At 37.9% G+C, this 13562-nt stretch overlaps 1 protein-coding gene across 5 annotated transcripts in view; it reads right to left on the reverse strand.

Annotated features, from left to right (window-relative positions):
- Nucleotides 1–2882: 2882 nt before the first annotated feature.
- fam204a (family with sequence similarity 204 member A) overlaps nt 2883–13562 on the reverse strand; it is a 48921-nt gene continuing 38241 nt past the window's right edge. For 4 of the 5 annotated variants that reach the window (XR_013278518.1, XR_013278517.1, XR_013278521.1 and 1 more), the window contains exons 8-10: nt 13175–13318; nt 6620–6814; nt 2883–3139 (exon numbers count right to left, since the gene is read on the reverse strand). The gene's annotated coding sequence lies outside the window, so the exon portion shown is untranslated. Of the gene's footprint in view, nt 3140–6619; nt 6815–13174; nt 13319–13562 lie in introns of those variants that run through there. The other variant, XR_013278522.1, reaches the window with a different exon arrangement.

Raw genomic sequence — 13562 nt, forward strand, 5'->3', positions numbered from 1 at the left:
CATCCTAGATGGACTTTATAGGCTGATTGCTTAAAAGTTTATTAGCCAGCTAAACATTGCTGTACACAAAAGATTCCGAGTGTCGGGTTGCAAAGAGCTCGCGTCACCGTGCCACTGTGCACTTGCCACATATGTTACGTCACATGGGCTAGTACAAACAACAATATATGCTATGATTCATTTGCACTCAAATTTGAAAATTGCGAATCGGCATATATGAATTAAAGGTGCTAAAAAATTTTTTAATCAGAATTAATCGCATGACTTCAATAGTTAACTCACAATTAATCACAAATTTTATGTTTTAAATGTACAATAAAATGTACAATAAAATATTTTTCATACTCTTGTTAACATAAAAGTGTAAAAAAAAAAAAGTTAAACTAATAGAAATATGGCTGCATCTTTTAGCCATTGATACAGTAATTTCATAATAATTCATAAAGAGTTAAAATTAAAAAGATGTATTGTACTGTAAAAAACGAGTGTGATGTTGGTTTATGTTGAGGTCATTTTTCTGCCATTAGATGGCATAATTGCATTTGTAAGACATTGGTGACATCAGTGCATCTTTCTTTTTATATTAAGAGCTTTCTAATCTTTAACATGAAATAATGTGTGAAACTCTGCTCTTTTTTAAAATTGTAAAATGCAACTTGGCCCCAGTTCTCTGCAAATATATGCAAAATTATTACATTATTGACATGAATGTCTCTGCTGCGTTGCGACTGGAATTACCCCGGAACAGGTTTTCCAAGTAAGTTTTTTAATGTTTTTTTATTTATTTATTATTATTATTATTATTATTTAGTGCCGTTAAAGGAACTTATAATTAACTCAAAATTAAAGCATTCATTTTGGACACCCCTAATATATATATATTAGAATGTCAGGTTGTATTTGGTGCATAGCTGTTTCATGTGTCTCTTTACCCTTTAAAACTGCTTATATTCAAGTTGACATTGCCGCAATATTGGGAGGAAGAGGGGGGGGGGGGGGGTCGAGGTTGAACCAAACTCTCGTCAAGGTCAACTTCCAATGGAAAAGAGCCAACAATGCTTGTGCTAATCCTTCCCCCTCCACCATGCTCTGACCTCGCCCAACGGCTTGTCGGACTCTGTGGTGGGAGCAAACGAGAGGCCCGGCTCGTCCCGCTACTCAGGCTGGCATTAGGCGGCCCAGAGCTCTTGGATTATCTACCAATTAGCACCAATTGCACTGGACGGCATTAATTTAATGTTCTCCATACATTTTTAATACCATTTAATTTTGCCCCTCTTCTTTTCCCGACTTCGCTTTGGCCTAATCAAGATTGTCAGCACTCTTTTCCCTTTTCTCATTTAAAATAAAAGAGTTAGGGTTTAATTTGGCTTAAAGCAGCGTAGAATATGCTTGCGTTTGTTGGAGGGAGAGAGAAAATGGGGGGGAAGGAGAAAAGGGAGAAAATCATTTTATGGGAGATAGTGTGAAGGACTTCAATGAACAGGCCGCGAGCTTGTGTGCACTGCGCCATATTAGCCGCAAAGTCAGTTTTAGAGGAGTATAACGTGTTTTCTCACCATTGTGCCCCCTGCAGTGGAAGAGTTTGGTGGGTTTGGATTAGGAGACTCCATTACATTACCCTAATAACTGGATAAAGCTGCCTCATCCAGTGCAACTGATCCTCAAGTATTAGCGCCCGTGGCTCATTACAGTGTTTCAGCAGCTGATCTCCAGACAGTTGATTTCTGAGTACAGAAGACTGATAAAAACACACAGCTGCAGGAGAAGCTGCCCAAGCATGCCATGCAACTTTCATCTCCGAGAATATGTATGATTCACGCAAGTGAACGTCAGTCCGCTTCCTGCGAATCCAACTGGCGTGCAGTCAACCAAGTCACTAAACTCCCCACTAATTTAAAAAAGGCTAAATGATAATATTTAGTTTGCTATGAGGGAATTTCCATAGAGGTGAATTTTATCACCAACAATTTTGTTTCATACTTACGGATAATTGACTATGTTCTATCCATAAATCATGATAAACTATGCTAAACTCACACAGTGTAATTGCAGTCTGTAATCTGCAAATGTTTGGACATGTCACGTTTTGCGTCAAAATGTTCACACCCATAATGTGAGCTTTTTTTGTGTATTATAGACACAAACACAACAAAATGTAGCCACGGTCAGTTTGGTTGTTTTAATGACAGCAGTCATTGACTTATTCAAACCAAAACATTTGAAAATCTACACTACAACTACAACTTAACAGGTAATGAAGGTTTTAGTTTGGTCACACTTCGTACATTTTCTTTTATTTTATTATAATTTTTATTATTTTATTTTATATATTTTTTTTTATTTTATTTTAGTCAATCCCCATACACATCCCACAATTAGTAGCTTGTTGTTAAAATATGATTTGTTTCAAACTTGAAAATAAGGCATTTTATTTTTTTTCTTTAATGTGTGTATATATATATATATATATATATATATATATATATATATATATATATATATATATATATATATATATATATATATATGTGTCCATCCATTTTCTGAACCGTTTGCTACTCCTCAATCAATTGATGCCTGCAAAATAGTGGACTTTTATTTTGGATGTACGATTTTATTTTAAAGAGCTGCTGATTCAAGCAACTTTATCTTTTTTTTTATGTTTTAAAGAGGGGAAGTCAACTCACAGGGTGCTGGACCCTATCCCAGCTAGCTTCAGGCAGTAGGCGGGGTACACCCTGAACAATCGCTATATATATATATATATATATATATATATATAGCCAAAAAAAACAATAAGAGTACGTACCAGCAGGCGTGTGTGAAAACAGTGCGGGGAGTCGACAAAAAGCCAGAAAGCGATGAGTTTTTCTCCCGTTTTTATTAAAATGCAAAATTTTTGCCATTTTAGATCAAAGTGAATTGATGGAGAATGACCTTCATTACAAGGTTTGAGCGCATAAAAAAGCGGCGGCATGAGAACGTGGCAGAGGAGCGAGCAGATTCCATATAAAGCCCAGCTTTCTTTGATGTTAACTGTCCAGACCAATTAGGCCCGAGGACACGAGCGAATCCTGGCCGCTTTCATGGATGGATTCAGGTTGACGCGCACTCTGCTGCAACCACACACCAACTCCTGGAAATTCAATTAAAGCACATTTTAAGAAGGACTTTTAAAATATGAAACTATTTTCATTAGCAGAACTTTTAAAAGTAGTATCAGCACATGCCGATGTGTACGGGGAATCAAATTATTGAGACCAAAAAAGTGATCAAATGTGCAATATCCTGCAGCGGCTGCTCACGTCCTGCAACTTGTGGCCAAAGTTACAGTATATGTGTGTATTACGTGTGTGCGTGTGTTATATATTTTTTTAAATAGTCTATTTTCTAAAGGGATACTTCACTTATTTAGCCCATTATAGCAATAAAAAGTTTATTTTGTCTATAATTAATTTGATACTTTAATTATTTTTCACCTACAAATAGTACCTTTAAAAACACATTTTGCAACTTGCTGTCGACTGAAAATGACAGCACAAGGGCTCAGGCAACCAATCACGGCTCACCTGTTTTCTAGGTTTGGTCATGTGACATTCACAAGCTGACTACTGTGTACTAATTGTACATGAAAAATAATGAAAATATCAATTTTTTTTTTTATAGGCAAAATATTCATGTTTGACTGCCAAAAATGGCTAAATAAGTAAAGTATCTCTTTAATTGTGACTGTAGTTTGTACTGTTGTAAACTACAACACATTACGACTGGCAGACTTTACAGTACTGGTGTCCAAACTACGGCCAGAGGGCCACTGACGGCCAACCATATCGTGTTTAGTGGCCCGCGACTTTATACGAAATAAATAAATAAATAAATAAATAACATTACACGGGTGGCAATACTTGTGGATATGGATGTTAAAACAGTGTCTGACAATTACAATTACTAAAACTGATGATATTATTATTATTATATATGATGATATTATTATGCAGCGCAAGCAAAAAAACCATTTAGAACTAGATCGTAACAAAATTTCTCTTTATAATGCCAAGGTCAGTTTCAGAAGCAAAAATATTTTCCTCCACTTTTTGCTCTTTGTCAAAGTCACATTTGTGAATATACCGTATTAGTGTTTAATAACCGTAATTTCTTGAGGCTAATTTTTACTTTTTTTATCATACGATATTTTACTACATATAGGCCAACGTTTATATAAAGTAACACATTTTGGTAATTTCATGTGTACTTTTAATTTCTGGATGTTTTTGCAAATAAATGTTATTCTCTGCTTTAAAGATTGTCTTCTTATTACAGATTGCACTCTGCTTTACAGTAACTTTACGATTATACTGAACGGAATATCTATTTCCCGCCATTATGACTAATAGGCCTGCATGTCCTTTAATCTTATTCAAGCAAAATTTAGGATTGTTTCCTCCATTTTGAGAATGGCTTGGAACGTCAGGTTGTTGGGTGTGGTGGATTTTTGTTTCATGTTGACGCCTTCTTTAACTCCTTGGGGGGAATACGATGTATTGCAGTTCGACACAACTGCAAATACAACACAACAAAACCTTATATGCATAATAAGAGAGTCCATTAAACAGATTATAAATAAAGAATCATCAACTCTCTGTAGGGGGATGCTCAGGTGAGGCCAAAGTTCATCAGTCATTAGCAACCCAGCTTGGCTTAATACGAGGTCAGGTTGTGGACTAGAAATGCACTGCCACAGCTGCCACATTCACTGTCTCCACGCTTGCTGTTTTCACTAGTGAAGTGAAAACAATCCTACTGCTGATCCCCCCGCCCCAGTCTGCCGGGCTGACCTTGCCCTTGGGCCACACCATCGTGCACCAACCCCAGCTGTTGTCACTCTGCAGGCTGCCTTCTCGCCTGCCCCCTCTTGCCAGGACCTTTTTTTTTTTTTCTTTTTTTTTTTTGTAGTGGCCCCTTCCTGCAGGTGTGCAAAGGTCCCAGCTCTCGCTGTTTGATTATAGTGCCGGCCAAACAGCAAAGCTTGCCTCCGCCCCGGTCCTGGGGGTTTGATTCAAGGCCCCCAAATGCCTTTTAGATCCCTAATCCTAAACACTTAAGCCCTTCCTGATGGGTTCAACTCCAGGTCCCAACGATTTAACCAATCCAAATAGTGAGAGCAACGAAGGGTCGGGTTCGTCCTGATCTGCCTTTTGCCCCTTTTTCCTTTAATTCCGTGGTGGATGCTTTCCCACTGATTCAAGATCTATTGATGCGCACAAACATTTATGGCACTCCCTATTTTTAGCCAGTTCAAGCGGGGTCAAAAGGGAACTGCACCAGTACCTGCACTACCCTCCAAAAGTATTGGAACAGTAAGGTTGATTGCTTTATTTTTACCTTTGACATTAAAAGATGAATATGAGATAATAAATCAGCTTTTAGTTTTATTTCCAAAGTATGTGAGTTTGGATCTGATACACAACAGGGCAGTTAGCATTATGCTCACTACATATTCTCTTTCAGTCATTTTTTTTTCTCTCCGCCATAAAAGGCACTTCTATAGGGTTTAAGTCTGAAGACTGACTTGGCGGGTCAACAATCTCCAACTTCTTTCCTATAAACTTTTGTGTTTTGAGTCAGTAACAGGTATTTCAAAGGGACAGTATGTATTATATAGTGCCATCTAGTGGTGAACCAATAATTAATTAATTTTAAAAACCCACTATCAACTCATTCACTCCCAGCCATTTTCACTGAAGCAACCCTGTTCACTCCCGGCTGTTTTACTGGATTTTGACTGTTTTTACAAGGCCCACAGAATATTGTGTTTTATTGCTATAACAACGTGGAACCTATCAAAAGAAAGATTAGAGTCTCTTCGTTCATCAGGAAAAAAAAATATTTGTATCTATTTCTGTTTTGCAGCAATTAGCATTAGAATATAGTTAAGTTTCATCATTATTCCCAAAGCTGTTGAAAACACTGGGGAAAAGAGCTTGTTGTAACATGGCTCTGGTTGATCTCTTATACTCTGCTGCCACCTGCTGGTCATTTTTTTAATAATAACTACATTGCAAGTGACCTCTTCAGGTCAGAATCTTCATCAAATCCCTCTGTATGCTCTAGCACAGTGGTGGCCAAGTCCGGGCCTCAAGAGCCGCTATCCAGCCTGTCTCCCTCCTCCAGCGCAGCTGAATCTAATAATCAGCTCATCAGCAAGCTTTGCAGAAGCCTGATAATGATCCTGATGATGAATCAGGTGTGTTAGTGGAGAAAAACATGGAAAACAAGCTGGATAGCGGTTCTCTGGGACCAAAACATGAAAACAGGTATGAATATGTTTTTGGGACCATGGCAATACTTATAATAGAACGTTTTTGCACGTTTTTGGTAGCAAATAAGTTTATTTCAATAATATTAAAGAATTTTAAAGAAATTTTTTTAGCATAATCAGAGGTCTAGTAATCGCTAATTATATTACATAGGTCAAACGGCGCCTTACAGATGTCTGACATGTTTTGCCGTCATCTTTCTGCTTTGGCTACCCGAAGGAGAAAAACTTCACAAACGTAGTTAGCCTCTGGTGGTAGTTGCAGCTCATGTCGGACCCAATGTGTCGACCGCCGCTTACCATCCCCAGCTCGGGACTGCAGTTGGTCGTCATCAAGTGCCGTGATTTAGGCTCCCACGGCTTGTCTACCTCTGCTTTGCTAGCTTCTCCGACAGGTAGCCGCTTCAGCTAGTTCTTGTGAGCAACTCTTGTTAGCCGCTCCAGCGAGATCTTGCTAGGCTTGCGAGGTGTGGTCCGTCTGAGGCACCGTAGTTCCTGTGTGAAAAATGTGTTGCACTCTATTAGTTCACCACTAGATGACAATAAATAATACATAGTTAATAGCTTGTGCGTCCATATTTTTGTCAAAATACTCAAAGGATGATAAAATCCAGCTCACTTGCATTGCTGAAAAACACCTCTTGGGTCGTGATTCATCCTGCAAATGAGCTACTGCTCATCCTGCCGCCCTATACTGCTGGGCCAAATCTGAGTATGACTTTAATTACCATGATGACTGGGGGTGGAGCTAGAAAATGGAGGATCCAAGCTCAGTCTTGCGGCCAAGTCATGAGCCGAGGCCGTCGACTTCTGAGTTCATGTCGCTGTTGTCATCATATTACATCAATGCAGATTATTGAGCCCATCCCAGAAGAAGTCATGACAATACCTCTGCTGAGTTTCTCAGATGGGAGTTTTGTGTCGGGGATCAGATCCATTCTTCCTCAAAGTGTCAGTTTTTCGATTACGGTTAAGGTTAATCATCGTCTAATTGGTCCATAAAATGTTCCCACAGAATTAGTGAGGTTCCTCTCTGTACTTTTTCGCAAATTTTGCATTTTAATATGTGAACTAAATCGCTATTCTCGACACAGTACTGTTTGTGGGTGTTTGCAAATGAATCAGCTTTTTATTAAATGGAACAATTTCTAAGCTTTCAGTACTTATGACCATTATTTTAGAGGTGGATCAATTTTACAGATTGTGTGCATAATATACTGCATGGCTAAAATATATGACCAATGTGAAGATTAATCTGGTAAAAAAAAAATAACCTTGCAGCTTTTGACCAAGTGTCTAGATGAGATCTTTTTAATTTTCCTCTTGCTGTTAGAGTAAACACGGCTGTCCGGGCCTCCACCTGCTTCAGGGGGCTTGAGAAATGAACTTTTCCTGAAAAGTCTGTGACCTTTGACCATGCCGAAGCAGGAAGGGGCTGCCAGCAGGCAAATGCCCTTCTGTGTGGCCAACTGCCATTTAACCCCGTAATTGTTACAAGGCAGCTCCTGGCCGTCCGAAACTTGGTTTCCGGAAATCACTCTTAAGCAATCAAATAAACGCTCATGTGGGGAATTTGCCATGCCCGAGGCCACCAGATTGAGCCTCTCAAACGGTGATTACAAATTCACTGGTTGGACTTGACACCTTTAGAAACTTAAAACATCTACTCGGAATATTTGTGGATTTTTAGGAGCAAACGTTCCATTAAAATATTTGTCACTACAACAAATTGCATACAGGTCTACCCTATTGGTCAAAGCAATAACTCTGCATATTCTAATTGAATCCAATACGACAGCACTATCAAAATTTTTCACATTCGAAAAACGTGGCTCTTGAGCTAACTGGAGTGGCAACCAGTCCCGCCTCTTCCCTAAATTCAGCTGGATAGGCTCCAGCTCACCTTTGACCGAGGCTCAAAATAAGCGGTTTCGTATCGCAGTTTGAGGGTCAAAGTTTGTATTTTGCGCCTCTTCACTGAGGTAGATAAACGCATGTTAACGTTGCCACAATGCACTTACGTCACCTACGCAAGCAATGTAGGTGGTCGACCGTCGAGGCAAGCTCGACGCTACGCCACAACCAGCTATCTAGCAACAAGCCTTGCTGGCTACTAGCATGGCTAAACATGTTGCGGACTCGCTCCTCAGTCAGTAATCAATCACCTTCATGGCGGCGAATAAGCTTCCACATTTAACAAGTATCGTTCTCACAAAGGAATGACAAGAAAAGACGGAGAAGCCATGCTAATTGCTAAGCTAACCTAAGATTGCCACGGCTAGCATGTTTAGCACTGACTTTTACTTGGGGTGATTGAGTCCACTTTTCACAGATGTTTGGCTGAAACCGCGTCAAAATGGAAAACATCCAACTTTGAACAACAAAATAGCAGGAAAATTAATAAGTGTTTGGATTTGGAGAGAAAATCTACATGCTAAACAGAGCCGGAAAGGTAAATGAATTACGTTATCCTACGCCATACATCAGCGAGCAGCAGTGGCTTATTAGCTTAAAAATATATTAATAAGTGGTTCGCAAAATGAATGAATAACATAAAAGTAGTATGAAATGTTTATATCAGTAATATAATTTGTTTGTTTTCACAATAGAGTCCCGAGTTTTTATTTTAATGTTTGATATCTGCACAATTAAATGATCTCAACTTACAAAAATACAGTTTGCTGTTATACACAACATGAATTTACAAATTAAAAACTGATATATATATTGTCTATTGTCTATCTTTATATTGTCATATTCTTATTGGAAACCCTTGCTTCAGGTCCCTGGAATTAACGTGGGGAAAAACAAGCAACACAAAATTAGAAAGATGCTACTCAAATTAAGTGAGTGATTCGCCATACTGCTCTGCAAAGAAAAATAACATTTTGACACCTGCTTGACCCTAGTGAGGATAAGCTTTATCGAAAAGTATACTTTTTCATATTCTTAGAGGAACAAATATTAGAAATGGCTCTCAGTATGATGCAGTTCAGTTCTCAGCAACTGCAAAACACCACCACAATAATAAGCTGTTAAATGTTTAACTTTCTGACCATTTTTTATTTTTATCGAACAGCATCCATTTAAGTAGTCTACACTACTACCACCAGTTGTTACAGTTTTATAGTTTCCTTTGAACAGTAGTACCTGAAAAATTCAGAGATAAAAATGCTATTTTGCAAATAGATTAAATTTTCATTTTATTCTCCACTCTGTATAAAGTATAAAATGCATTTTGTGAACAGGTTGTTTCTCATTAAATTGTGCAATTGGTTATTATTGTGTGTTGCGGCCAGTAAGCAAAAAGAGAGTTGGCATCATCCTCTTCTTTTCGCCAAACTTTCACTAGTGTTGCTCTAATTTTTGATTAGTGTTGAACCTCGGCAGGCCTCGGGCTGTGTTGTAGATACAATATCCACTTGAACTTTATCATGTCGCTTCCCAGCACATCAGGCTTTCTGTGTGCTTGGCTGCACTTGGTCATTTTTTTTTTCCACCCGCGCACATTTGCTTTTAGCAGGGCGCCCACCTCCAGACGTGGGCTTAGAGTGTTTCCTCAGCAGCCTCTCTGATAGTAGAGCACTCTGTGATTGCTTCCCAGGATCAGAGCGGCGAGCGGCGCGAGCGGGCAGCTCAGCACACCTCACATGCTGCCAGATCAAAGGTCATTCGTGGAAGCCCGGGATTAAGAGGGAGGTAAAATTATATATTATATACTTCTCGCATTGTTTTTGATCTGACCCAGCTCAACCTGCACTCCCACAACACCTCGGAGACGCCGGGAAGGTGTTACTTTTCAAGAGGGGGCGCCGGGGTGAGGTTTGCTGAATGTGGTGAAACAACAGACAGATTTGATGCTGACCTTGAGCAGCGAGTTTTGGAGGGAGCTCGAAAGAGACTCCAAGGTCACGCAATGTGGGAACTGTTGCTGTCTCCTGGGTCAGACGGAAATAGTGTCCCGAATCAAAGACGGCTCATGAGTGATACGTTCACTGAGGTCACGTCTATTTATTTCTGCCCGGGAAAAAGGATCACGTACACTAAACTAAAAGGTCTGTAAAAGGAGGGCAAGGGATGATGACTGCCAGTTGATGATCATCATTAAAGTTATGATGCCACTTCATTTCAACCACTTTTTAAGTAATACCACTTTTTTTTTTTATTTCCCTACACAGTACTTTTTCCTGCTATTTTTTAATGCACATTTATAGTGTGAAATTAACAAAGAACATTATTTTAATGTCAAAATTTGGTCAAACAAATAAAGGACATACAAATAAGTGAAAGTGTGTCAGTGACTTAATGTGGCAATTTCAAGCCTATTGTAATAAATGACATGGTATTTTCCCATTCAAATGAAAACAACAAACATAAAAAAAAAAATGTGCTCTAATTATTAATTGACAAAGATATCACCCTTTGGGTCCTATTGGTTCTTTAGGGCATGTTTGTTAGTAAGTTGGTAATTTATTTTTATTGTATTCAGGTAGGAGAATTATGAGGTTTAGCAAATGCTGGATAGGTCAGAATTAAGAGTTGATTTTGTTTAACCGATGAAAAAAAAAAGTCATACGAATAACTGAATAAAAAAAAATTGAATAATAAAATGATTAATATTTAATGATGAAACACAAAACCAATCTGAGAAGTGGTTTCGTGTCATGTGATGAAACTTTTTCAAGCAACTTGCTAAAAATTTGTAATGACACTTTAATCATAATGACTACTTCGAATTCTAAAAATAGTTACCGTAATGTAGAATACTGTAGCTTGTAACACCTCAAATATTAAGTACGATATATTAATTAAAATAATTCTACCATGTGTATTATGTGTTTTAAACTGCATCTTGTTTTATGGTCATGTAAAAGAACATAGTGTCACCCTCTTAAAATAATCTCTTTTTTTTTTTAAAAAACATTTTTTTTTGTACCTAAATCATCTCCCCATAATGAAAATTGTTTTTTGTTTCCTGAAAAAAAAATAATAATTACTTAGGCGATTATTTTAAGCATCATGCAATATATTTTATAAATGCCTACTTGTTTTGCACATATTTATTTATTTCAATATTAAGACTGGAAATAATATATGCAATAATGACTCACAGAATGAAGTGTATCAATTTTTGCAATCTCTCAAACTAACTTAATTATAATAATATTCATAATGATTTTTTTTTTTTTTTGCTTGTTTTGTTTTTAAGAGTCTGGAATAAAATTGAATTAAACTGAATAGAATTGAATAGAATGAACACACTTTTGCCGTTTTCTGTAAAAAGATTAAGTGGACACAAGTGAAAAGCGTACGTTCTGTTGTTTTGACTTTATAAGAAAATATAACCCATATTCCGTAATTAAATGTATGGTCAGACACGTAGCAATGAGATCATGTTGTTGTTAGGCTCACATGCAATGTAGCGTATAATAGAGCAAGTCTGCAGGACGACAGGACCTTGTGTGTGTCCAGGGACCGGAGACGCTGCCCTCCATGTGATTCAAAATATTCTGTCAGAGAGGGAGAGGACTATTAAGTGGTGTGCTATTTACACATCATAAGCCAGTCTATTATATTGACATCTAGCCGACCCAGTCCACCAGTGTTGTGCGCGCGCTGCGGCCTAGCTCCCTCTGTTTGTTCTCAACGGCCGCATGCTGATTGGGTGATTTTGCAGATATGACATTCCGACGCGGCAGACTACGCGCGGGATCTTTTCATCTGAAATAGTCCGAAAGCATTCATTACCCGCAGAGAAATGAGACAAAAGGTCAAGAAAGCAGTATGACAGGGTGGAGCTGTGTGAAGTGGAGGTGGGCTTTACAACCCAATTGGGGATTAAGTTATCTCTTATATCTCTTACTTACAATAAATCCACACGTCTCCATCAGAAATGTCTTGTTTAAACTGCAGAGGAGCATGAAGTAAATGTTTGATTTTATTTAAAATTCATTGTTCACTATTATATTGCCGAGTGGGGTGAGGCCTGAGATTGCAAAGGTGAATGGACAGGCTGTATATTTTTTTCATTTTCATCCAGAAATTGTTTAATTTCCATCCAGTTGTTGTCCTCTTCACCAATCTGCCATTTACCTATAGCATCAAAATATTTGACATCTTATAATGGGATTGCATACAAAGTAATTCCTATAACTACTGTTGACATAAGTGCCCCAAGTAAAATAAATCTATTTTGGCTATTGATGTAAATGAACTCTGTGTGAACCATTCAAAACAGTTATGGAGGTAACTGATGATTTATTCACTTTATCAACCACATTGTTATTCGTAAAAGTTACAATAATTTAATTCCGGTGACATTTCATTAATATAAAAAAAAACATAATCTCTTAATTAAAAAAACAAATCCAAAATCATATCATAAAGAACTTGACATTATCACAAGAGCTTAAAAAAAACTTACCAGAATAATTAAATCAATTATAAACAATACAAAACTCATATTAACCAAGATTGGTAATTTAGTACCTCAATTGGGAAAAATACAGGAAAGGGTTCCATAATAAGGTTTATATGGCGATACAGTAGATCTACAGTATATCATTATCAACTGCAATATTGTGTAAACTCGTCAACTTTGAGTTTAATGAAACAATTTTTCACATTAAGCCTTGTATGTCTTACTTAATGTGATAATTTAACGGCTCAGTGAAGTCATCCACAAATGAGGCTTGCATAAAAAAAGGAAAACGTGGCGGTAAAAAAAAAAAAAAACTACTTTTGCGGGAATGAGACATTAAATTAGCTTGAGAAATATTTGAATTGGAAAAGACACAGATTGCACGGATGATAGGGATCTGTGAAAAATTTGGCAGACGATTTCCTTCTACTCACCTCTCCCATGAAGCAGCGCCCAACTGAAGGGGGGTGGGGGGGGGGCGTCCCGGTGGGAGAGCCTCTCTGTGGTTATCATACCCCATCTAGTGGCTGCTTTGGGTTAAAGGCTGGGGGTCAGTAACCAGTGGAATTGTCAACATACTGCACAGACAGACAGACAGACAGACACAGACAGATAAATAGATAGATAGATAGATAGATTGATAACCTTGCTCAAACGGTTGACACGTTTGACGCAAATGACTGTGAAATTAAAAGAAAACAGAAACCTAATTGAGTTCAGTTTGATTATGTTTGAAGCCGTCATTAAGAGAAAGCTACAATAGTGTGTGAAATTGCAGTAGCATTTGTATAGAATTTGATTGAGGGGGTAGAAACAGTTTGC

The sequence above is a fragment of the Festucalex cinctus genome, chromosome 14, assembly GCF_051991245.1.
Source record: "Festucalex cinctus isolate MCC-2025b chromosome 14, RoL_Fcin_1.0, whole genome shotgun sequence".
Taxonomy (NCBI): Eukaryota; Metazoa; Chordata; class Actinopteri; order Syngnathiformes; family Syngnathidae; genus Festucalex; species Festucalex cinctus.